This window comes from Gorilla gorilla, chromosome 11 (genome assembly GCF_029281585.2).
Source record: "Gorilla gorilla gorilla isolate KB3781 chromosome 11, NHGRI_mGorGor1-v2.1_pri, whole genome shotgun sequence".
In the NCBI taxonomy this organism is placed as follows: domain Eukaryota; kingdom Metazoa; phylum Chordata; class Mammalia; order Primates; family Hominidae; genus Gorilla; species Gorilla gorilla.
Window position 1 is genome coordinate 115,465,941 of NC_073235.2, and position 26,569 is coordinate 115,492,509.

Here is a 26,569-nt window from a genome sequence, read left to right on the forward strand (position 1 = left end):
TGCTTTCTCTTAAGCCTAAAATTTTAACTCTCCTTTTCTCCATATCATGTTTTCCCAGGAAGACTTTCCCTCTTGCGCTGGCGCTGGGAAGATTACTTCTGTTATCATTCATATGGTACCTAATATTACAAGAGAAGAATGCTGATAGTACTAACTTTTGTCTGCTCTACTTATCCCATAATTCACCTATCTCAAACCAATTCATTTATCCAGTGTTTAGCTTCTATACCCATATTTCAGAAATGTATTGAATAAAGATGCACAATTAGTTCATTTTAATGTCTCTTAGTAAGGTGATGTCCTTAATTGCACTCAGCAGGCCTTTGTATCTCCCCTTTAGTTCAGTTCCCTTCTCCTTAGCTTCTTTGAATTATCAACCACTTTTTGGCTTCATAGGTCATGAGTCCCTTCAGCTTTCCCTCCTGCCCCTAAGGTATAAACTTCTCTATATCCACAACCTTCTATAAGCCTTTTCCTAGGGGAAGAACTTAGTTTTCTCCTAACTTGCTCTAGGTCTCAGGTTCTCCAGCTTTTACCAATTATCTTTTATTAACCAACTTTTCATCCTTTTCAAACTTTCACCTTCTCTTTCTTCCTTTCAAAGCAAGTTTCTTGAAAGAATAATCTATACTCTTTCTTCACTTTCTCTCCTTCATTCAGGTCTCAATCCATTGTAATCTGGCTTCTGTTCCACTATCTTTTGAATCTCTTTTCATCAGGGTCACTAGCTACTTTCTGATTCTCAAGTCCAGTGACCGTGTTGATGTTTCTCTGACATTTAACAGTTGACCACATGTTTTTAAGAGGGCTCTGTAGTGTTACAACACATTTTTTCTTGCATCTCCTATCAGTTCTAGGGCTCCTCTTTCATTTGTGCTGTTTCTTAGCCTCCTGTTTTGACTATCCTTTTCCCTGCGAATCCTGTTAACTCAAGGGTTTCCATTTTGACCATTAGAATTACCTAGGCTGTGTTTTAAAAATATTAGTGCATGAGACCCACCTCCAGAGATTCTAGCTGAATGGGACTGGAATGGAGCCAAGGCAGCACTTTTTCCAAGCTCCCTGAATGATTCTAATGTGTACCTGTGGTTAAAAGCCACTGTCTTAACTCATGGTTCCCAATTTTGTCTCTTCAGAAGAATCACTTGGGGTAGGTAAACATAAACATGCCCAGATCCCTCCTTTTTGACGTTCTAGTTGACTAGGTCAAAACTCAGAAACCAAAAAGTTACCAGACACTCTCCCTTCTACACACATCCACTGGGCAACACTTAGAGCCATAGCCTTTTGGAGCATCTACCATTTGCCAGAAAACTCACATTTTTTTTCTCTCTCTGAAGCCTGTATGAAGTGTCCCTCAAGCTAAGAACTTTCTTAGAGTATTTTCCATATATCTATGACTTGTTTGTTTGTGTCTCCTTTACTTAACTGTGAGTTCCTGAAGGGCAGGCAATCTGTCTTACTCATTTTTATATTTCACAGTGACCAGCAGCTGGTCCAGCACATATTAACTCCTAAATAAACATATACATATATATTTTTGTGAAATAATGAATGAATAAACAAATTATTTTCACATACATAGTCGATTTCTAACACAAGATATAGAGGATGTTCTAAGCCTGTTTGTATTCTTGGCACTTAAGCAAATTAGGCTAAGTGTTCATGATGATGAATGAGAATTTTTGGCAATCTGTGTCTTTACCTATAGAATCCTTCTGTATCCTTATGTGGCTCATTTTTTGTTTTTATTTTTTTCTTTCCCAGCTTCTTCTCTGTTGATACTGTTCCTAACTTGGCCAAATGAATTATACACAATGTGGTATATATTTGTGATTCTCCTTTGTGGGAGGCAGAGTGCACATGGACTTTTGAGTCAAATATATTTGGACGTCTGTCTCTTTCCTTGTCATTTATATAATGGGGATAAGACCTACTTGTGATGATTACAGATATGAGAAGCTCTGGACAGTTCTAATTTTTTTCTTATCAGTCACTGCTTTTATGTGAAAGATTATACAATTTATATAAATCCAAGGTACAGTTTTTCTTTAGCTTTTTCATTGCCCCCTCCATACACATGACTATATCTTCACTAATTCTTCCTTTTTCCCTCTGAAATGTTGAAAATGTTGGGCCTCTCTTTCTATTCAAGCCTAAGGAATCCACCTGTGTCTTTAATCATGTTAACACTTTGTCTGCCTAGACAACTCTGATTCATCCCTGAAAACCTTCCTGATACAGGGTTAGGCATTTCTTCCTCTGTACTAACTCTATCTGGACAGGAGCATTTTTGTCTTTGCATAAGTCATAATGGACTGTAATTTTGTTGTATTCATTCTGTCCAATAGATTTCAAGATTCTCTAAGACCAAGATTTTTTTATCTTTCTCATTTCAGTGCACTGCTGAAATATGGACGCTTGATATTTGTGGAGTTGAATTTAGTGCCAAAACCAGACTTTCACTTCATCTGTACCCAAAACTCTTCCAAAATTCCATACCCTCACCATTGTTCAACATTAACTTTGGAGTCAGAGAGCTCTAAGTTCAAACCTTGGCTGACTTTTTGTTTTCAACTACGAAATAGAGATTATTGTACCAACTTACAATGCTGTTTGTGAAATTAAATGAAATAGTAGATATAAATAACTTAGCATGATGAACACTCAATACCTGGTGATAATATGAAGGTCATCATAATTATGGTAAGTTTATTTGGACCATTTACTCCAGGGTTCTACTGGTAAATTGCAGTACTGAAAATGCAGCTCTGTGTTAAGTAATCAGGCATTTTGAGTAAATCTAAACCTTTCCTGTTTGGCATTTTTATGACCAACTCTTAAATCCTCCTTCTCACCTTTCCATACTTCCCTGGAGGCTTCCTGACATGTGAGGGGGCTGAGTAATCCTTTCTGCAGATAGCAAAATCTTATTTCAGGACTAAACCCATCATGCCCGACATTCCTGTTTACTTCATTCACTCCCAAGAGCTACAATTCGTCTCTCGTCACCTGAACTCTTTCATATTGCTTTGAACATCCCCTAATCTGGAACCACCTTCCACTCCTCCCTTCTCCCTCAAATCCTTCCAGTGGGCTCTCTGGAATTCCTGATAACTCATCTTAATTCTTCTTTAAGTGTTTCCATTACCTTCTTGCTATAATTAAAACCTGGTTGCACTTCCAATAGTGCTTTCCTTGTAGTCTCTAAACATGGTGAAATGTTTCTTTTTTTTATCTCACAAATCAGAAGATGTGGTCGACACTCTCCTTTGTTGCTTGTTGATATTTCCAAGTTAGTATTACCTCTTTCCACACACACACACAAAAATCCTTGCTCTTTGAAGTTCATGCCATGTGGCAAACTCCTATCAATACCCCCATCTTATTAAAATCATCTGCGGATACTGAGGTCACACCTCCTCATTCTGTGAAAATGTAGCAAGTAGCTCACTGACTCTTCACCAGTACTCTGCGATCATTCTTGGTGACTGTGATATCCATGTCGATTGACACTGTGGAAAATCCTTTTATTATCCTCACTCTCAGTGCCTTGACCTCCTGATGTCCAATGATTTTGTTTCCACCTCCTTCAGCCACCTTCTCTGAGGTTATATCCTAGATCCTACTGTTGCCTAGTGCGGATCTCAACAACCTCCATTTGAAATATCCCACTTTGTGACCACCTCTTTTTGTTCATTTTCAGTTTCATCTCTTTCATACACCATCCAAAGACGCGTCATTCTAGTGGTGAAAGAGATCCTAGACTTTAGCCTGTCTTTCATCCTTTTCACATTCTCACTTCCCTGCTCACCCAATGTATTAAAATATGATCCATCATGATATTGACAGCCTCACACAGTCCCCTAACACTGCTGCCTCCCTTCTTTATTGTATATTTGCCTGACAAAACGCCACCTTCATTGAATTCAACTTTTGTTTGTTTTGTGCTTGGCTATGAGAAGCTGGACATGAATTGACAAAACATGTAACCATCCTGACTTCTGTGACTTGAAATGTGTGACCACCACCTGAAGTGGGTTCATGGTGCTCCAACAATCCTATTACACATTGCAACTCAATTTGCCTCCCCACTTTCCAAAATGACTATTTCAATATTTATCCTTTCTCCTCAAAATCTAATTTCTGGGTTTTTTGTTAATCTATTCTCAACACAACAGCAAAGTCAATTTGGTTAAAACATAGATCAGTTTATTTCACTGTTCTGCTCAACAAAACTTCATGGCATCCTATATCACTTGGGAGAAAAAGTCCTAGTGGCTTCAAAGATTCTCCTCTGACCTGCCCATGGCCAACTGAGACACCACTCCCCACTGATTACACTGCTCCAACCACTCCTGCCAGGCACAGTCGCCTCAGGGCCTTTGTACTTGCTGGCCTCTCTGCCTGAAAAGGTGCTCCTCTAAACATCACAGTGGTTGGTTCCCTACTATATTTTGGTCTCTTCTAAAATGTCACCTACCCAGACTGGACAACATAGCGAGATCCTGTCTCTACAAAATGTAAAAATAAAACAGAGTAAAAAATTAGCCACGTATGATAGTGCCCACTTGTAGCTGCAGCTACTCAGGAGACTGAGGCAGGAAGATCACTTGAGCCCACGGATTTGAGGCTGCATCTCTAAAAACAAATAAATAAATAAATAGTGACCTTCTCAGAAGAAAACTACCTTTTTTTTTTTTTTTTTTTTTTTTTTTTCCTGAGGTGGAGTCTCGCTCCATCACCTGGGCTAGAGTGCAGTGGTGCCATCTTGGCTCACTGCACCATCCACCTCCTGGCTTCAAGTAATTCTCCTGCCTCAGCCTCCCAAGTAGCTGGGATTACAGGCACCTGCCACCATGCCCAGCTAATTTTTGTATTTTTAGTAGAGATGGAGTTTCACCATGTTAGCCAGGGCTGGTCTTGAACTGCTGACCTGAAGTGATCTACCCCTCTCGGTTCCCAAAGTGCTGGGATTACAGGTGTGAGCCACTGCACCTGGCCCAGAAGAGGAGTTCTTAAAAATGGTTATACAGCCTCTCTCTCCTCCTTGGTAGTCACTATCTAATCCATTAATCTGCTTTGTTTTTCCTTCATAATGGTTAATACCACCTGCCACATTATGTATCATTTATTTGATTATCTTTTTTCTTCCCCACATAAAAGTAAAGCTCCATGGGACCAGGTACACAGTATCTGTTCTTTGTTGTTGTTTTTCTTTTTTCACTGCTGTTTCACTAGTAGCTGGCTATATTTATTGCTCAATAAATATTTGTTGAATAAATAAACCCATCTTTTAAATGTCCACAGTAAGCAGCATCTGCATATGCATTCCTAAAATCACTGAACACTTTGATCCACTACTTAAACCAAATCCCTAGCATAGTAAATTGAGAATTTAGGCAAATAGGTTGGCAATAATCCTCTGTTGAATGCCTTTCCTCTGTCCTAGCACTCAATTTATTGACTCACTTTTCTAACTCTCTTCATTTCCCACAAAATGCAGGGTGGTTGAAGTCCAAAATCAATAAAAATAAGCATGCTTAGAGCAGGAAAGAAGAAACAAAGAGATAATAAAAGAAGAAAACATTTTAAAGGAACTCATACACACCTTGGAACTATATTTGGGAAAAGAAGATCATGCAGAAGAATTTTGAAAGAAAACACCTCCACAAAAGTGCACCTTCTCTCTCCCTCTGTTTTCTCCATAAGATATTCTAATATAATTCTTGCTTGGGCCGGACTGTGCTCTGTCATGCAAAACAAAGGACAAGCCTCTTAGCTTCAGCTTCTAGTTATTTGAGCCCAGATAAAGACAAACAGGATAGGCCAAAGGCAAATTGTCAAGTGGAAAAACTTGGCTTATATCTGGACATTCCCTTTTCCCTGCTCTCTCCTGACTTAGAGATACCCACCCACCTCCACCCTTAGTGCCCAGTACTCACCTGCTCTAAAATCTCTCTTCTATCAAAAATAGAAAGCATGTTTTACAATATTTATCTCTGTAGCCAGGTTTCAATTTTCACTTTTACTGCATTTAAATAATAAAAACAATGTCAAATTTTTTTAAATTAACTGACTTGATGTTTCCACTGAAGCAAGGCAGAATAGACTGCATCCAGCCCAGGAGGCTCAGGCCAACCCAGTATCTTTAAGTAGTATTTCACATACATACTCAGTGTCTGCAGGTAAAGTGCCCAGTCTCATATTTTCTTCCTCCTTGGCATGGAGGTGTTTGTGACCCCATGACCTAAGGGGTGAAGAGGAACCCAATCCTAGCATTTTTCTCTGCATTTTCACATTTTCTGACATCAGAGTAACTCCCTTGTTCTGTTCTTTGGGTTGGTAACTGTTGAGTTTGAAAGGCCCATCTGCCTTTGGCTGGGGATGATGAGTGGTACCTACTGCTGGGGTCTGTGTCTCAACTTCCTGCCTGCTGCCCCACCTTTCTCTAACATTAGGTCTCTGTACAAATTCGTTGGCTCTCTCAGCAGCTCCATATTCCCTCAGACAGGAAGTGGAGAAGCAGAAGGATGACTGCCTCAGGCTTCTCTCCCTATCCTGCTCCTAGCACCAGTCCAGCTCTCTAGCTCCTGGCCATGCTGGGTGTGGGAATTGTCCTAGATACTGACTGGCAGCTTCCCTAACATGCCCAAGAAGACATGCATGTTAGGTGATGCCAGGCTCTGGACAACAACAGTTAAGGATTTCTGAGGCTGAAAATACATTGACTTCTTATCTCCTAAATATTATCTCTATTACACATTAGGAACCTCATTCCTATTAACTTACTCAGATATTAACACTTAAACTTTCTATTCAAACTACCATCAGAGAATACTATAAACACCTCTATGCAAATAAACTAGAAAATCTAGAAGAAATCGATAAATTCCTGGACACATACACCCTCCCAAGACTAAACCAGGAAGAAGTTGAATCCCTCAATAGACCAATGACAGGCTCTGAAATTGAGGCAATAATTAATAGCCTACCAACCAAAAAAAGTCCAGGACCAGATGGATTCACAGCCAAATTCTACCAGAGGTACAAAGAGGAGCTGGTACCATTCCTTCTGAAACTATTCCAATCAATAGAAAAAGAGGGAATCCTCCCTAACTCATTTTATAAGGCCAGCATCATCCTGATACCAAAGCCAGGCAGAGACACAACAAAAAAAGAGAATTTTAGACCAATATCCCTGATGAACATCGATGCAAAAATCCTCAATAAACTACTGGCAAACAGAATCCAACAGCACATCAAAAAGCTTCTCCATCATTATCAAGTTGGCTTCATCCCTGGGATGCAAGGCAGGTTCAACATATGCAAATCAATAAACGTAATCCAGCATATAAACAGAACCAAAGACAAAAACCATGTGATTATCTCAATAGATGCAGAAAAGGCCTTCGACAAAATTCAACAGCTCTTCATGCTAAAAACTCTCAATAAACTAGGTATTGATGGCACGTATCTCAAAATAATAAGAGCTATTTATGACAAACCCACAGCCAATATCATATTGAATGGGCAAAAACTGGAAGCATTCCCTTTGAAAACGGGCACAAGACAGGGATGCCCTCTCTCACCACTCCTATTCAACATAGTGTTGGAAGTTCTGGCCAGGGCAATCAGGCAGGAGAAACAAATAAAGGGTGTTCAATTAGGAAAAGAGGTAGTCAAATTGTACCTGTTTGCAGACGACGTGATTGTATATTTAGAAAACCCCATCGTGTCAGCCCAAAATATCATTAAGCTGATAAGCAACTTCAGCAAAGTCTCAGGATACAAAATCAATGTGCAAAAATCACAAGCATTCCTATACACCAATAACAGACAATCAGAGAGCCAAATCATGAGTGAACTCCCATTCACAATTGTTTCAAAGAGAATTTAAAAAACCCTAGGAACCCAGCTAACAAGGGATGTGAAGGACCTCTTCAAGGAGAACTACAAACCACTGCTCATTGAAATAAAAGAGGACACAAACAAACGGAAGAACATTCCATGCTCATGGATAGAAAGAATCAATATCATGAAAATGGCCATACTGCCCAAGGTAATTTATAGATTCAGTGCCATCCCCATCAAGCTACCAATGACTTTCTTCACAGAATTGGAAAAAACTACTTTAAAGTTCATATGGAACCAAAAAAGAGCCCGCATTGCCAAGACAATCCTAAGCCAAAAGAACAAAGCTGGAGGCATCATGCTACCTGACTTCAAACTATACTACAAGGCTACAGTAACCAAAACAGCATGGTACTGGTACCAAAACAGAGATATAGACCAATGGAACAGAACAGAGGCCCCAGAAATAATACCACAAATCTACAACCATTTGATCTTTGACAAACCTGACAAAAACAAGAAACAGGGAGAGGATTCCCTATTTAATAAATGGTGCTGGGAAAACTGGCTAGCCATATGTAGAAAGCTGAAACTGGATCCCTTCCTTACACCTTGTACAAAAATTAATTCAAGATGGATTAAAGACTTAAAGTTAGACCTAAAACCATAAAAAGCCTAGAAGAAAACCTCGGCAATACCATTCAGGATGTAGGCATAGGCAAGGACTTCATGACTAAAACACCAAAAGCATGGCAACAAAAGCCAAAATTGACAAATGGAATCTGATTAAACCAGAGAGCTTCTGCACAGCAAAAGAAACTACCATCAGCATGAACAGGCAACCTACAGAATGGGAGAAAATTTTTACAATCTACCCATCTGACAAAGGGCTAATATCCAGAATCTACAAAGAACTCAAACAAATTTACAAGAAAAAATCAACCCCATCAAAAAGTGGGCAAAGGATATGAACACACACTTCTCAAAAGAAGACATTTATGCAGCCAAAGACACATGAAATATGCTCATCATCACTGGCCATCAGAGAAATGCAAATCAAAACCACAATAAGATACCATCTCACACCAGTTAGAATGGCAATCATTAACAAGTCAGGAAACAACAGGTGCTGGAAAGGATGTGGAGAAATAGGAACACTTACACTGTTGGTGGGACTGTAAACTAGTTCAACCAATGTGGAAGACAGTGTGGCGATTCCTCAAGGATCTAGAACTAGAAATACCATTTGACCCAGCCATCTCATTACTGAGTATATACCCAAAGGATTATAAATCATGCTGCTATAAAGACACATGCACACGTATGTTTATTGCAGCACTATTCACAACAGCAAAGACTTGGAACCAACCCAAATGTCCATCAATGATAGACTGGATTAGGAAAATGTGGCACATATACACCACGGAATACTATGCAGCCATAAAAAAGGATGAGTTTGTGTCCTATGTAGGGACATGGATGAAGCTGGAAACCATCATTCTCAGCAAACTATCACAAGGACAGAAAACCGAACACCGCATGTTCTCACTCATAGATGGGAATTGAACAATGAGAACACTTGGACACAGGAAGGGTAACATCACACACCGGGGCCTGTTGTGGGGTGGGGAGAGTAGGGAGGGATAGCATTAGGAGATATAGCTAATGTAAATGATGAGTTAATGGGTGCAGCACACCAACATGGCACATGTATACATATATAACAAACCTACACATTGTACACATGTACCCTAGAACTTAAAGTATAGTAAAAATAAATAATAAATAAAGTTTTTATTCTAATTTATTCATTTGACGTTTTCCAAATTATAAAACCAATATCTAACTGTGGTAACAAGATAAACAATATAAAGAGGGTTTATAAAATTATTTTTATCTTTTCTCACTTAATTTCCTCTCCTACACACACATACACACCCTATACATGCACTCATCCATATACACCTGTGCATATACAGCCACATATACACACAGAAGGCTTTGATTTCCTTTAAATAAAACATCAAAATGGCATCATATTCTCTTACCCTGGGTGTCCTTTTATTCAGTTAACAATATATTATGGCCACCCAAAAATATGTAGGAATTAACTAAACTCTGTTTTTTCTAATAAATAATATGTGAACACAAAATAACATATCCTCATATGCACACATATAATATTATATATAAATAGAACTATATTGTATTATTTTAAAAGGTAGTCATTTTCTTTATTCTTCACTCCACTGTCCTCTTATCCTTCTGTGAACCTGTACACTGCCATATCCTCTAATCTGCATCTGCTCTGGCAAAACCAAGATAAGTAGTTAATAATTCAGGTGGATATTTTATATCATTAATGCTCTAATCATTTAGTTATATATTAAGAGTGATGGAACAGGCCCTGTAAAGAACAATCTTAAATACTGGAGTTGAAAATACAGGGCATTTACTTGTTTGTGGTGGTGGTTAAAAGAAAATTCAAACCTATTATAATGTAATGTGACTTGACACCTTGTTTTTGTCTCTGATCATGGAAAACTCTGAGTAAACTGCAACTGTTCTAATTCATTTCTCTTGGTGGCTGCATGATATTCCAAGGTGTGAAGTTTTGGTTTGAGAACTTTACTATTTTGAATAATGCTGTTGTAAACATTCTTCTATATCTACCCTTTCATATTTATGGGTGAGTTTCCTATGGGTTATATTACTAGATCAAAGGGAATTTTAAATTTTCATAGATTTTCCCAGATTGTTATTTCAAAGAGGTTATAGCAACACTTTCACTATCAATGCATAGAAGAATACTTTTCTGCAAATCTCTATGAAAAATGGCTAATACATTTTTAAATGTTCCAGTTGGCTGTGTATAAAATCATATAATTGTCATTTTAATTTTAATTTCCCTGTTTACTTGGAAGTCTAGGAACCTTTTCATATGTTAACAGGTCACTGGCACTTGCCCTTTTGTAAAAACTCTAGTCATATATTTTGCTCATATTTCCACCTAGTTATTTATATATTTTCCACTTTTATTACTTTTTAAGAATTCTTTTTCTAATATGGCTCAATTTTCCCAAATCTATCACTTGACTTTTACTTTATGTTGAATTCTTGCTCAGAGAGCTCATATAGTGCTCATTAGGGTCATTCACTGGTTCCTTGTTTTATCCATTTGGAGAGGTCATAGTTCCTCCCTGTTTGCTGTTGTTTCTTGTGGGTGTACATTTATGTATTTGCATTGAATGATTAGTTACTGATTCCAGTCTTTTCTGTCTGGCTTGTTTTGTTTTATAATTGGACACATTTTGTTAGAGCCTTGTAATTTACCTGATGAATTCCTTTTCTTTTTTCCCCACTAGGTTGCTGCCTCTTTTTTGGCACTAGATGGCGCCTGAAAGCCAGCTTTGCCTGTGCTCTAGCAAACAGAAAGCTGCCTGACCTGAATGGGGTGGGTCCCAAACAGACAGTATCCTGGCCGTGTGGGAAGACTGGTTCATGCGCAGAGGACCTGTGTAAAGTACTTCCTACAGGGTGATGCTGCTGAACAACCACTCTGCTTTGGCGTCTCCTTTGGCTGAGCTACAGAGCAGAGTTTCCCTGGCTGAGGATGGTAGTCCCATCTCCACATTTTGTCTCTGCCTATCCTAAGGAATATTTTTCCTTTCAGGCACTAGGAAAGCTTTGCTGTGTTGAAGAAGGGACAGATATCCTGCCAGGGAACCCAAGATGATGGGGAAACTGGCCATCTGCCATGACCTCACTTTTTCTAGTGTAGAAACCATGAGTTAGAGGCAGACTTCCCATGTGCTTGGTGCCAAGCTGACTGGTGGGAGGGGCATCACAGGTATGGAAGTCCAATTCCCTTATCATTTGCTCAACGTTTTTTCACTTACTTGTGGCCCTGGAAACTGTCTCATCTTTATATTTGAATTCTGGGATAATGCTGGTGATAATCTCAGTGCTGTTTATTTGGTTTTGGTTTTTCTGTTGTGGGTGGGGGTGCGTAGTGAAGCCAGATTGAGTCTGTGCTGCCATTTTGAAAACAAAAACTGACTTTAAGCTATTTGCTGTACATTTTAAGTGCTTATATTAGTCAAATCAGCTACAAAAAAATTTACTCAAGTAATTGAATAACAGTTTCCAAAAAAGAATTTTTTAAAAAAATCTTACCAACAAGATATTTGGATGTGAAATTCTAAGATAGTTCCTTGGCTTAAAGGGAACATCATGGATTCATCCCCTTTCCATTCATCCTTTTGCTCTTTCATCTAAGTGTTTTAGCTTTTTATCCTAAGCCTAAATATTGACTGTTAGACATAAGATAGCTTCTAAGATATAAACATGGTGTTTTCACATGGTTGTGTTCAAAGGTAGAAAGTAGAGGTACTGGGGCAGTGAGAAAGCTCTCTCTTTCTCTTATTTTATTTTATTTTATTTTTGAGTCAGAGTCTCTCTCTGTTATCCAGCCTAGAGTATACTGGTACAATCTCAGCTCACTGCAACCTCTACCTCCTGGGTTCGAGCAATTCTTGTGCGCCTCAGCCTCCAGAGTAGCTGGGATTACATAGGTGTGTGCCCTCACATACGACTATTTTTTTTTTTTTTTTTTTGGAGACAGAGTCACGCTCTCTCACCCTGGCTGAAGTGCAGTGGCACGATCTCGGCTCACTGCAACCTCCTCCTCCCAGGTTCCAGTGATTCTCCTGCCTCAGTCTCCTTAGTAGCTGGGACTACAGGCATGTGCCACCACATCGGGCTTTTTTTTTTTTTGTATTTTTAGTAGAGACAGGGTTTCACCGTGTTGGCTAGGCTGGTCTCAAACTCCTGGCCTGAAATGATCTGCCCACCTTGGCCTCCCAAAGTGCTGGAATTACAGATGTAAGCCACCACGCCCTGCCCAAGAAAGTTCTCCTTACAAAAGAAGGGAATAGCCCTTGGATGAGCCATGTGTTTTCCACAGCCAAATACATACTTTTCTTTATAGCTTCTAGATTTCTTACATTATTTAAAAGGGTTTCTTCTACCTATAGATAGTACATTTAATCTCCCAATTTTTCATTGTCTTATGTTTTATATTTAGGTCTCTGTTCTATCTAAAATTTATTTCTTATATCATTTGGATAAAAAAATTCAAAGAAATTTAATTTTGTTTTCCTTCAGGAGGAAAGCCAGTTTTGTCTGCACTCTTTATTAAATAAACCGGCTTTCCTCACTGAAGAAAAATACCAGCAATGCCATCTATTTAATGTTTGTGTATTCTGGAGGATTTTGAGTCCTCCTTTCTCCTGGCCTGATTTTATATCATGGGCTAATTCATTATTTAGTTTATTTTAATTACTTTAAAATATTTTTATTTTCATGTAAGTCAAATTTTTTCCCACCATTCTTCACTTTTTCTTGGCTGTCATCAAATGTATTGTTATATAGGAATCTTAAGCTCATTGTATTCAATTTGAAAGTGAACAAACCAAATGCTAATGTTATTCTGATGGGATGAAAATTCATTAAATTTATGCATCACTTTTGTGGAGATTGACATTTTAAAGATATTAACTCTTCTCATCTTAGAATATAGTCAAGATTATCGTTTGTCTTTTATGTACTTTGTCACTTTTTTTTTATAGTTTTCTCTATTTTGGGGGGTTGATCTTAAGTTTATTTTTAAGATTTTTATAGGTCTAATTACTGTTGTGAAGGAATAGTCATATTATGAGGAAATTACATATTTCTATTTCTAAGAAAACACTTTTTTTATATTTGTTTCTTATGCAGATACCGTGCCACATTTTTTCTAAGAAGCTTTTACATATAATTTGAATTTTCAAATGCACAGTTTTTCCACCAATAGCCTTTATATCAATTACTTCACTTTATTAACTTATTGCATTCCCTCGAATCTCCCAATGTTGTAGTGGTAATAACAGGTATCCCTGTGTAATATCTGATTTTAATTGAAATAGTTTTCTTGTTTAACAACTCAGAATAATCACTAGATATTGGATTTGGGGAAACCAATATCTTATTTATGCAGTTTCCTTCTTATTTCACTTATATTTTTGTTAGAAATGGCTATTTGATTGTTTGAAATACTTATTAGCATTTACTGGTTTAGTCATATGGTTCCCTTTAAACAAAATTATGTAATAAATGATGTTGATTGATTTCCAGATATTGAACCATCCTTGTATTCTTAAAATAAAATCTACTTAGTTTTCAATATATTTCTAGATTCTATTTGTAAATATTTTCTTTAGAATTTTTGCATCTATATTTGCAAACTATATTTTATATTTTTCTTTTTATAGTATATTTGTCAGCTTTAACATTGTTGCTATTTTATTAGGCCATTCTTACATTACTGTAAAATACCTGAGACTGGGTAATTTATAAGGAAATGTGTTTAATTGACTCATGGTGCTGCAGGCTGTACAGGAAGCATGGTTCCGGCATCTGCTTGGCTTTTAGGGAGGTCTCAGGAAGTTTATAATCATGGCGGAAGATGAAGGGGAGCAGGCGCATCACATGGCAAAAGTGGGAGCAAGAGAGAGAAAGTGGGGTGGAGGGGAGGTGCCACACAGTTTTAAATAACCAGATCTCATGAGGACTCACTATCATGAAGCTAGGACCAAGTCGGGGGGATCTGCCCACATAATCCAAACAGCTCCCACCAGGCCCCACCTCCAGCATTGGGGATTATAATTCAACATAAGATTTGGGCGGGGACAAATGTCCAAACTATATGTTATACTAGCTTTAAAAATGAATTAGAAAGATTTCTACTTTCTTCTCATTACTTGGAAGAATTTAAGAATCTTTGAAATTTTATTTTCTGTAAAGGTCAGAAAGAACTTATTTGTGAAACTGGTTTTGTTGCCTTTCTACATGGCAAATCTTTTTATTGCTTCTATTATATTTATTTGGGTCATTCCATTTTTTTCACTTTTTCTTGAATCAATCTTGGTCATTTACATTTTGTTAAGAGATCAACATCTTTGGCTTTTAAAGCTTTGAATATTAATTTGTACTTAGTAATGTATAATTAATTAAGTTTATTCTGCACTTAGAGTTATGTCTCCTTTCTCAATTTTATTTTCACTTTTTGTTTCATTTTGTTTTTCACTTTTAATAACAGTCAAATAATTTATTTGATAGTCTTGAAATAAATATTTTTTGATATGTTGGTCTTTTCTAATAATTTTTAAAGTGTTTAAAATTAATTTCACCTTAATATTACTAATTCTCTTTCTCTAAATTCTTTTGTTCTTTTTTGTTGTTATTCTGCACATTTCTTAAGATGGTCACTATCTCTTACTCTTTAATATGTTTTTATTAACAATAAAGGCATTTAAGGCTGTAAGTTGTCTTCTTGGTAAATTTTGGTATTTACCATAACTTCATATGAGACATACAGCTTTTAATTACATTATGGTGAGCTTGTAATTTCAGTTTTGTTTTTCCCTTTGATTTATACATTAATTTAATGCTTTTCATTAACCAGAATGCCACAATAAGAGCATATTAGTATATTATATAAATGGCACCAGGTATTACAGCTATTTTTCAAATTCATTCTTGAATCAAAACTTCAAACAATGGTATAATAATTATGTTTGGGAGCCACCCAAATGTTACCACAAAAACAAAAGTGCATAATCATAGCTGGAAATGAATGAAAGCACTGTGCAAAGTTCCATATGTGCTTCAGCATTCCATGAGTCTCCTTTAAAATAAAGAAAATAAACCATCCATGAATATATTTTGGCAACAGGAATATGTAGTATGTTTTAAGATTCCCACTACACATCAGCATCTCCTAATGCATCCAATTAATCAGGAAAATAGTTACTCCTCACGGCAACCAGTTACCTATTTATTGGCTGTGGGAAGGCAAAGTAACAATGCAAAAAGTGGCATGAATCTTATTTTCCCAAAAATGGAAAGAGAAAAATGGCTCTCAAAAGTGATCTGGATCTGCACAACTACTACTGAGTATCTTCTGATATTATTTCATCCCAAGTTTCTCTTTACTAATAAGGATTCTAGACAACTAGCTCCTCTACTGTTCTGAGTGTTAAGTGGGCAGTACCAATCAGATGAAATGAACAGCTATCTCACATGGAAGGAAGAGGACAAAACAACAACTACTCAGTATGATTGCTCAGTGCTTCTCTACAGAGGAACAGGCAAAGAGTATACAGGGTTGGGTCTTGGCAGGAGCATAGCATAGGTAACCCCTATTAGAATAATCCCAACCCAAGTGCCTCTTTAATTTTTCCTACTCTTCTAGGTAAGTTCACACATTCAATTACTTATTGAATGTGTACCTATTATGTGCCAGGCACTAGTCTAAGCTGTGAGGATTTGATTAAAAGATATAGCTCTTGTCCTTAAAGGTCTTTAAGTATTTTTAAAAAGAATACAGGAAAAAAACACAAATTATGGCATAATAAGAACACTGTTATAACTGAATAGAAAAGTTTAGTGGGAACAGAACAGAAGGAGCATTTATGGGCCCAGTGCATAATCAGGACTCAATAAAATTGAACAAAAACAAAAGTGAATGAGTAAATGAATTAAAGACCTTCAATGATAATGAAGGTTTCATAGGAAAAAACTTTTGAATTGAAGCTTATAAAAGCATGAATTTTCTGGAAATGCAGGAGGAGAGGGTCCTAGATAGAAGGAAAGGCAGATGCAACTTCAGAGGGTAAAAATCATGGCACAGTAAGGGAGCTTTGCATAATTTAAATGGCTGGAAGTTAAAGATCCAACTCTTGGGAGGAGCAGGGCCTAAGAATTGAGGCTGGACAGTTGGCCGGAGACATCACTGATATCCTTGAAAGCCATATGAAGGATTTTAGGCTTTGTCCTGTAAGTCAGGGGATAGCCCCTGTAGAATGTTAAATAAGGGAGTGAAATGCCAAATTTATATTTGATAAATATCCTTCTGGTTATTCTCTGGAGGAAAGCTTGGAAAAGAACAAGCCAAGAAGCAGAGAGAGACAATAAAGTACTCCCACAATAGTCCCAGGACTTGACAATAGAAACCTGTAACTGTCTCGTGGAAGTGAGGATGGAAAATGAGGAAGATACCTAGAACATTTGTGAGGAAGAATTCACAAGTCTGATGGGCTGTGAAGGGTGAGAAATAGGGAGAGAGAAAAACCTGGAATCTCTCAGATGACTGCTTTTCTTGCTTAAGCAGTACATTCATCAAGACTAACAGATGTGTCTTAAAAAGATGACTCTGGCTACAGAACTAATAATAGATTGGTGTGGGACCAAAAGGGGGTGAAAGAATAAAGGGTTGCTTAACAGGGTGTTTTCTGTAAATACCAAAGCCTCCCTAGGCACCTGCTGTAGTTCTGTAAATGCTGCCAAGGAACTGGCCCAATAACTCTTCCATCTGAGCAAAACTGCAGCATCACAGAGCCCAAACCCTCTCTCTTTTCACTTTCCCAAAATCTGTGTGGCTGCAATGAAGGGAAGGTTTCCTCTGAGGTCCTTTCAGCTCACTCATCTACAATTTTCCCACATAGCCCATGGCATACACTCAATGTATTATCCACAGTAGCTTTACTAGCTTGGTTCATAAAACTACTTGGAAAATGCATGATTGAGAAACTTTTAAGAGCTTCAGGGAAAATTAAACTCAAGGAAGAAGATCATCAGGGAAATGATGAAAGTTGTTATCAATGTTTTTACTGTAATTTAAATGAAATAATATGGAAGGATATTTAAATTCAATATAATATCTAACAATTTTTAAAGAGTTCATCTGAGCTTAGCACTGTGCACTATTGTCTCATTTAATTCTAACAATAGCTTTATGTGTTAGATACTATTATTACTCCTAGCTCATAATAATAAGCACTGTACAATTAATTTGTAGTTGCACTTCATTGTTCATTATAAACATTTAACAGTTTTCTTTCCTACAATTTCAACCAGATACTCACTGATTAGCTTTTCTTTGCTGCTTATAATAGGAATGTTAAAATTTATTCTGTGTACCTATTTCTTCTACTAAATGTTTAATATCTTTCTGATATTATTTGTATTTGTTTATTCTCACCTCCTACATTTCACCACAGTCCTGGAGACAGACAGTAACTTTGATGCTTGCCATGGAAACAGCTTAGCTGAGATGCTAATTTTTAAAACTCCCTGTTAATATATAGTGAGGCATAAAACTCTGGTTTTATCTAAGGTCAAGTCACCCCAAAGCAGACATCATCAGTCTTTTTGATACACCACTTGCTTTTAATGACATTGGAAGATCTCTAAGGTAGAGTTTAGCATTTCTTATGTTTCATAAGTTTTTCCTAAATAGTTCAGTTCCTGCTCTACAGCACACTTTATCCCCATTTTTCTATGCTAGTGTTTAATTATCTCTCCAATTATCACCAAGATAAGTGACTGGAAATACAGGTTTATGTCAAGTCCTAAATCTGCCAGGGCATAGAAAGGTTAAACTAAAGTAAACTGGGGTAAAGTAGAATTTCATGTCAAAAAATGAGATGTTGATGAAAGATTACTGTATTTCTCTGTCACTTGACAAAAACATATCCAGGTATACTAGACTTTTGTTTTGTCTGACCAACATCTATTTGTCCTTCTTCTAGTAACAGAAACAGCTTCTCTTCCATTTTTCCCACCACGGTGGCATTTGAGTGGGACTGACTTGAGTCCTCAACTTCAGGAGTGGATAGATGTCCTTTAAAGTGAAATTTGGCAGAATTGTAGCCTAGGATCAAAAATGGAACAAAATCAATCTATTACAATACAAGTACCAAGCTTGAGTGGTCATTCGGAGCACTCTATTGTACTTGGCCTTGGTAATTACTCAGGGGTGAGTACATGACACAATAGGAGGCACTGGTAGCCATTCCAGGAGCTTTGGCTGAAGTGACAGGGACAGAGGCGCCTGTATTCTTATATTGGTACTAAACTAAATACAAAATATTTTCCATCTTTGCCCCCATTCGAATATTGCCTGCCTGGGAATTGAGGATATATAAAGGAAGCAAAGTTGTCATCTAACAATGACATTGTTAGACCAACTGGACAGATACACCTGAAGGCAAACAGTCCCAAACTTCACATTTACAGAAATCCAAAATTTATTTTTTGCTAAAGCTCTTTTGAATTTCTGTCACTTAGGACCAATAGTTCTAAAATGCCAGTAAGATATCAATCCTGTAAGCTACAGTGCAGGCTACATGTTCCTTACCCTAAATTCCCACAAATTTGAGTTGAGTAGAGAATTGGGAAATATGAAGAAAGCCTCTTTTTCTAGGTATGGTTTATAGAATTACCATTCTATAATTGATTGCCTGATTCCAAAATAAGTAAATATATATATATGTAGACTACTTGTGAACATCTTGGAACATGAAAAATTAGTACTTCATTGACATTAAAAAAAGACCTTTTAAATCTGTGTAGTCAGCATTCTACATTATGGTTGCTAGACCACTCAAGTCTGGCAATTTTATTTTAGTAGATCAATTGTGCCCCACTATTGCTTCTAGGCTACAGCTTGGCCAAATTTTAGTTTAAAGAGGATTTTATGGCAAAGATCCAAACCCTTTCACAGCAAAAGCTGAATGCTAATGGAATTGTTGTGATTTAAAACTGTGAAACACAATCTAATTTTCAATGGAGGAAACAGAAACCCTAACCACAAATATCTTCAGTTTCTTAACATAACCTTGAAGTATATTTTAAAATTTGTATTCATTATTTAATGATGAGGGATATTGTAAAGTAGCGTTAGATAGCATCAGAGCATCAGATTAAGAGACCTGGGTTCAAGTTTTAGCAATGATACCCACTATCTGGGTAACCAGGGGTAAGTTATTTAACATCTTGTAGCACCAGTATTAAATTGTAGCATGGATACTAAATGAGATGATGCTTGTAAAATGTTTTGTTCTGGCCTGGAACATAGAGAATATTCAACAAATGACTATTGTTGCTATTACTATCATTGGTAGTAATGCTAGGAAAAGTAGTATTACTATAGATTGAGCATCCTTAATGCAAAAAAAAAATCTGAAATGCTCTAAAATCTGAAATTTTTGTATGCTGACATAATGCCACAAGTAGAAATTCCACACCTGACCTCAAGTGATAGGTGTGTAACACACAGCTTATTTAGTGTTTCCAAGGGAAAAAGAGCCTCCTCGCCCCTTTCAGCTGTACTATATCTTTTCTGTGCATGCTGAAATTCCCCTATGCAATCACACCCACAAAGGGTAATAAAATGGCATGCATGTGGGCCAGACACACCAGCAATGCCCCGCATAGGGCCAAGACCTAAATGTATTCCTCACTGTGGGTTTTTGTATGTTTGTTTGTTTGTTTGTTTTTTGCTTATTCTCTGCTCTGTGGTATAAAGATACTGTTGAAAATGTCAACAAAACCTGTAAATACCCCTATGAGTAACAGTGGCAAAAAAGGAGGCATTTATGTTTATCTGTAGCACAGAAATTTAAGCTGTTGGAGAAACTGCACAGTGGTGTGTGAAATGTATTATAGAAGAGAATGGTATGGGAATTACCAACATATATGACCTGAAGAGACAGAAGGATAAAATGTTGAAGTTCTGTGCTGAAAATGATGCACAGAAATTAATGAAAAGTAGAAAACACTCTATAAATCTAAAAATGAAGATCTCCATCATGTAATGAAAAATGGATTCATTAGCATTGCAGTGAACAGTGCCACATAATAGTATGCTGACTATAAAACAAATAAAGATCTACCTTGATCAACTGAAAATTGAAGGGAACTGTTAATATTCAATAGGCTCCTTGCAGAAATGTAAGAAAAGCCACAACATTAAATTGTTTAAAGATTTGTGGTAATGAAGCAGTAGAGAAATTCATTCACAAGTTTGCTGAGGTCATCGCTGATGAAAATCTGACACCAAAACAAATCTATGATATTGATGAAACATCACTGTTTTGGTGTTATTGCCCCCAGAAGGCCCTGATTACACCTGAGGAGACAACTCCTACAGGAATTAAGAATTCCAAGGACAGAATAACTGTGCTGGGATGGGCTAATGCAGCAGGCATGCATTAAGAATAAACTTGCTGTGACAGGCCAAAGCTTGTATCCTTACAGTTTTCAAGGAATATATTTTTTACCAGTTAATTGTTATGCTGACAAAAGGGATGGATCACCAGAGAAATCTTTTCTGATGGGTTTCACAAACATTTTCTATCAGCAGTTCATACTCATTGCAGGGAAGTTGTACTAAATGACAACTGCAAAATTTTGTTATCCCTTGACAACGGTTCTGCTCATCCTCCAGCTGAAATCATCATCAAAGTAATGCTTATGCCATGGGTTTTTTCCCAAATTTGACTTTATTAATTCAGCCATATGCCCAGGGTATCCTTACATGAATGAAGAGTAAATATGAAAACACTTTCTTGAACAGCATGCTAACAGCAATGAACACAGGTGGTGGCATAGAAGGTTTTCCAACAGAGTTTAGCATGAAGGATACCATATATGCTGTTGCCAATACTTGGAACACAGTGACTACAGACACAGTTGTATATGCATGGTGCAACCTCTGGCCTGTAACTAGGTTCATAGATGATGATGAACAAGTTGGTGACTTTGAAGGGTTCTCATATCAAGTGAGAAAAAAAAATGCCTGATATCCTTACATATGCAAAAATATACCTTCAGAGTCCATTAGTCAGCTGGAAAAAGTGGACACTGAAGATATTTTTGACATTGATAGTAAGGCTTCAGTTTTTCATTCACTGACTGATGGTAAAATAGCCAACATGGTTCTGATTTAAGGAAATCCTGATAATAGTGATAATGAAGATGACTTTATTAGCACTGCAGAAAAGGTATGTAAAGACAACATGGTGAAAATGTGTGATGAGCTTTTTGAAGGACTAGAGTAGCATGCATTCATAACAGAACAAGAAATCATGTATGTTTATAAAATCAAGGAAAGCCTTGTAAGACAAAAGGTGTTGTTAACAAGGCAGATAACTTCAGAAGAAACATTTAAAAAAAAACATCCAGCAGAATGCCTCCTTATCCCAAGAGGACCCACTTCCTGATCCTTCACTGCTTCTGATGATTTTTCTTACAGAAATAAAATACACTGTACAGTAATCTTTTAATCAAAACACAGCATCACAGGTAGAGACAAAGAGCCTGCTATTGTTCGTTGTTGCTGTTAACAGCTGAGATGGGTGTTCTGGTGATGCTACTGTGCTGCTTAGTTCCCCTGAACACATTATTTTTTCACTGTATCAGTGGTGTGTCATATTTTTTACTGTTAAGTACTTATGTGTAAATAACTGTAAAAAATGATGGCTTATCAGTAGCATATAATTCAGTAAGGAATGATGGTGATGCTAGACAACCAGAATGTCCATGTGGGTGGCTGAGATAGTGACACCTTTGCTTCTGATGGTTCAATGTACACAAACTATTTCACACAAAAAATTATTTTAAATGATTGTCTAAGATTACTTTCAGGTTATGTGTATAAGGGTATCTGAAACATAAATAAATTTCATGTTTAGATTTGGGTCCCATCCCCAAGATATCTACATATATACATATTATATATATTATATATATATATATATATATATATATGCAAATATTCCAAAATCCAAAATTGAAAACACTTCTGGTCCCAAGCATTATAGATAAAGAATATTTAACCTGTACTAGTAGAATATTAGCCATTCACTTTTGTTTCAGTGATGCAGAATTTTGGCATGCATTATATTTTTTCCTTCTGCCCTCCCTCCCTGCCTTGCTTTCTTCTGTCCTTCTTTTTTTTTTCCTATCAGTTGAAAATACCAAAAATGAAACTTTTCTAGGAGAAATCTTAAGACTAGTAGAAAGAGCAGGACCTTATTTCACAAGGAACAAGACAACTTTTAAATGCCCAAGGATTTTTTTCAGAAATATAATTGTGCACAATAACTCACACATCTGAGAATCTAAGGTAAATTTATCACCTCATAGTCATTGATTCATAGCATGCAAAATCTTTAAAAATTCAAGAGCAAATAAAAATGTGTTTTAAATTTGACCTTAAATTTTGGGGGAAAGGGTAGAGAAGTTGTTTCCTGCTGTTAACAAAAGACAGTATTTCAGGACTATAAAACAAAGATTTTTGGTTAAAGAAGAAATGCAATATCTAAGGATTATCTTCAACTTTCACTCCACATTTAGTGAACATTCTAACTTTAAAAAAAAAACATTTTATAGCAGCATCCAACAAAAATAACACTGGCAAGACCTCAGAGTTCTCATAAAACCAGGACAAGTTTGCAACAGAGGAAAGGACAGAATTGTTCTGATTGTACAAAGAATAGACTGTAGGAAGAAGGTTCCAAGATGGCCGAATAGGAACAGCTCCAGTCTACAGCTCCCAGTGTGAGCGACACAGAAGACAGGTGATTTCTGCATTTCCAACTGAGGTACTGGGTTCATCTCACTGGGGTTTGTCGGACAGTGGGTGCAGCCCTTGGAGCGTGAGCTGAAACAGGGTGGGGTATTGCCTCACCCGGGAAACAGAAGGGGTCACGGAATTCCCTTTCCTAGCCAAGGGAAGACAGACAGTACCTGGAAAATCGGGACATCCCCACCCTAATACTATGCTTTTCCAACAATCTTAGCAAGCAGCACACCAGGAGATTATATCCCACACATGGCTCAGAGGGGCCCATGCCCACAAAGCCTCACTCACTGCTAGCACAGCAGTTTGAGATCAAACTGCAAGGCAGCAGTGAGGCTAGGGGAGGGGCGTCCACCATTGCTGAGGCTTGAGTAGGTAAACAAAGTGGCTGGGAAGCTCAAACTGCGTGGAGCCCACCGCAGCTCAGGGAGGCCTGCCTGCCTCTGTAGACTCCACCTTTGGGGGCAGGGCATAGCTGAACAAAAGGCAGCAGAAACTTCTGCAGACTTAAACGTCCCTGTCTGACAGCTTTGAAGAGAGTAGTGGTTCTCCCAGCATGGAATTTGAGATCTAAGAACGAACAGACTGCCTTCTCAAGTGGGTCCCTGACCCCGAGTAGCCTAACTGGGAGGTAACTTCCAGTAGAGGCCAACTGACACCTCATGTGGCTGGGTGCCCCTCTGAGATGAAGCTTCCAGAGAAAGGATCAGGCAGCAACATTTGCCATTCTGCAATATTTGCTGTTCTGCAGCCTCCACTGGTGATACCCAGGCAAACAGGGTCTGGAGTGGACCTCCAGAAAACTCCAACAGACCTGCAGCTGAGGGTCCTGACTGTTAGAAGGAAAACTAACAAACAGAATGAACATCCGCACCAAAACCCCATCTATACGTTACCATCATCAAAGACCAAAGGTAGATAAAACCACAGAGATGGGGAGAAACCACAGCAGAAAAGCTGAAAATTCTAAAAATCAAAGCGCCTCTTCTCCTCCAAAGAAACGCAGCTCCTCGCCAGCAACAGAACAAAGTTGGATGGATAATGACTTTGATGAGTTCAGAGAAGAAGGCTTCAGAAGAACAGTAATAACAAATTTCTCTGAGCTAAAGGAGGATGTTCGAACCCATCACAAACAAGCTAAAAACCTTGAAAAAAGATTAGTTGAATGGCTAACTAGAATAAACAGCATAGAGAAGACCTTAAATGACCTGATGGAGCTGAAAACCGTGGCACGAGAGCTTCATGACGTATGCACAAGCTTCAGTAACCAATTTGATCAAGTGGAAGAAAGGGTATCAGTGATTGAAGATCAAATGAATGAAATGAAGCAAGGAGAGAAGTTTAGGGAAAAAAGAGTAAAAAGAAATTAATAAAGCCTCCAAGAAATATGGGACTATGTGAAAAGACCAAATCTACGTCTGATTAGTGTATCTGAAAGTGATGGGGAAAATGGAACCAATTTGGAAAACACTCTTCAGGATATTATCCAGGAGAACTTCCCCAACCTCGCGAGGCAGGCCAACATTCAAATTCAGGAAATACAGAGAATGCCACAGAGATACTCCTCGAGAAGAGCAACTCCAAGACACATAATTGTCAGATTCACCAAAGCTGAAATGAAGGAAAAAATATTAAGGGCAGCCAGAGAGACAGGTCGGGTTACCCACAAAGGGAAGCCCATCAGACTAACAGCTGATCTCTCAGCAGAAACTCTACAAGCCAGAAGAGAATGGGGGCCAATATTCAACATTCTGAAAGAAAAGAATTTTCAACCAGGAATTTCATATCCAGCCAAACTAAGCTTTATAAGTGACGGAGAAATAAAATCCTTTACAGACAAGCAAATGCTGGGAGATTTTGTCACCACCAGGCCTGCCTTACAAGAGCTCCTGAAGGAAGCACTAAACATGGAAAGGAATAACCAGTACCAGCCACTGCAAAAACATGCCAAACTGTAAAGACCATCGATGCTAGGAAGAAACTGCATCAACTAACGAGCAAAATAACCAGCAAACATCATAATGACAGGATCACATTCACACATAACAATATTAACCTTAAATGTAAATGGACTAAATGCTCCAATTAAAAGACAAAGACTGGCAAATTGGATAAAGATTCAAGACCCATCAGTGTGTTGTATTCAGGAGACCCATCTCACTTGCAGAGACACACACAGGCTCAAAATAAAGGGATGGAGGAAGATCTACCAAGCAAATGGAAAACAAAAAAAAGCAGGGGTTGCAATCCTAGTCTCTGATAAAACAGACTTTAAACCAACAAAGATCGAAAGAGACAAAGAAGGCCATTACATAATACTAAAGGGATCAATTCAACAGGAAGAGCTAACTGTCCTAAATATATATGCACCCAATGCAGGAACACCCAGATTCATAAAGCAAGTTCTTAGAGACCTACAAAGAGACTTAGACTCCCACACAATAATAATGGGAGACTTTAACACCCCACTGTCAATATTAGACATATCCACGAGATAGAAAATTAACAAGGATATCCAGGACTTGAACTCAGCTGTGCACCAAGTGACCCTAATTGACATCCACAGAACTCTCCACCCTAAATCAACAGAATATACATTCTTCTCAGCACATTGCACTTATTCCAAAATTGACCACATAGTTGGAAGTAAAGCACTCCCCAGCAAATGCAAAACAACAGAAATTGTAACAAACTGTCTCTCAGACCACAGTGCAATCAAACTAGAACTCAGGATTAAGAAACTCACTCAGAACTGCTCAACTAGATAGAAACTGAACAATCTGCTCCTGAAGGACTACTGGGTACATAACAAAATGAAGGCAGAAATAAAGATGTTCTTTGAAACCAATGAGAACAAAGACACAATATACCAGAATCTCTGGGAAACATTTAAAGTAGTGTGTAGAGGGAAATTTAGAGCACTAAATGCCCACAAGAGAAAGCAGGAAAGATCTAAAATTGACACCCTAATATCACAACTAAAAGAACAAGAGAAGCAAGAGCAAACACATTCAAAAGCTAGCAGAAGGCAAGAAATAACTAAGATCAGAGCAGAACTGAAGGAGATAGAGACACAAAAAACCCTTCAAAACATCATTGAATCCAGAAGCTGGTTTTTTGAAAAGATCAACAAAATTGATAGACCACTAGCAAGACTAATAAAGAAGAAAAGAGAGAAGAATCAAATAGATGCTGTAAAAAACGATAAAGGAGATATCATCACCAATCCCACAGAAATACAAAATACCA

General features: G+C 37.6%; 1 protein-coding gene across 1 annotated transcript in view; it reads left to right on the forward strand.

Moving 5' to 3' along the window:
• LOC129532158 (PC-esterase domain-containing protein 1B-like) overlaps positions 1–6,005 on the forward strand; it is a 28,701-nt gene extending 22,696 nt beyond the window's left edge. Inside the window, exon 2 of the transcript XR_008677795.2 lies at positions 5,507–6,005. The gene's annotated coding sequence lies outside the window, so the exon portion shown is untranslated. The remainder of the gene's footprint in view (positions 1–5,506) is intronic.
• Positions 6,006–26,569: the final 20,564 nt, after the last annotated feature.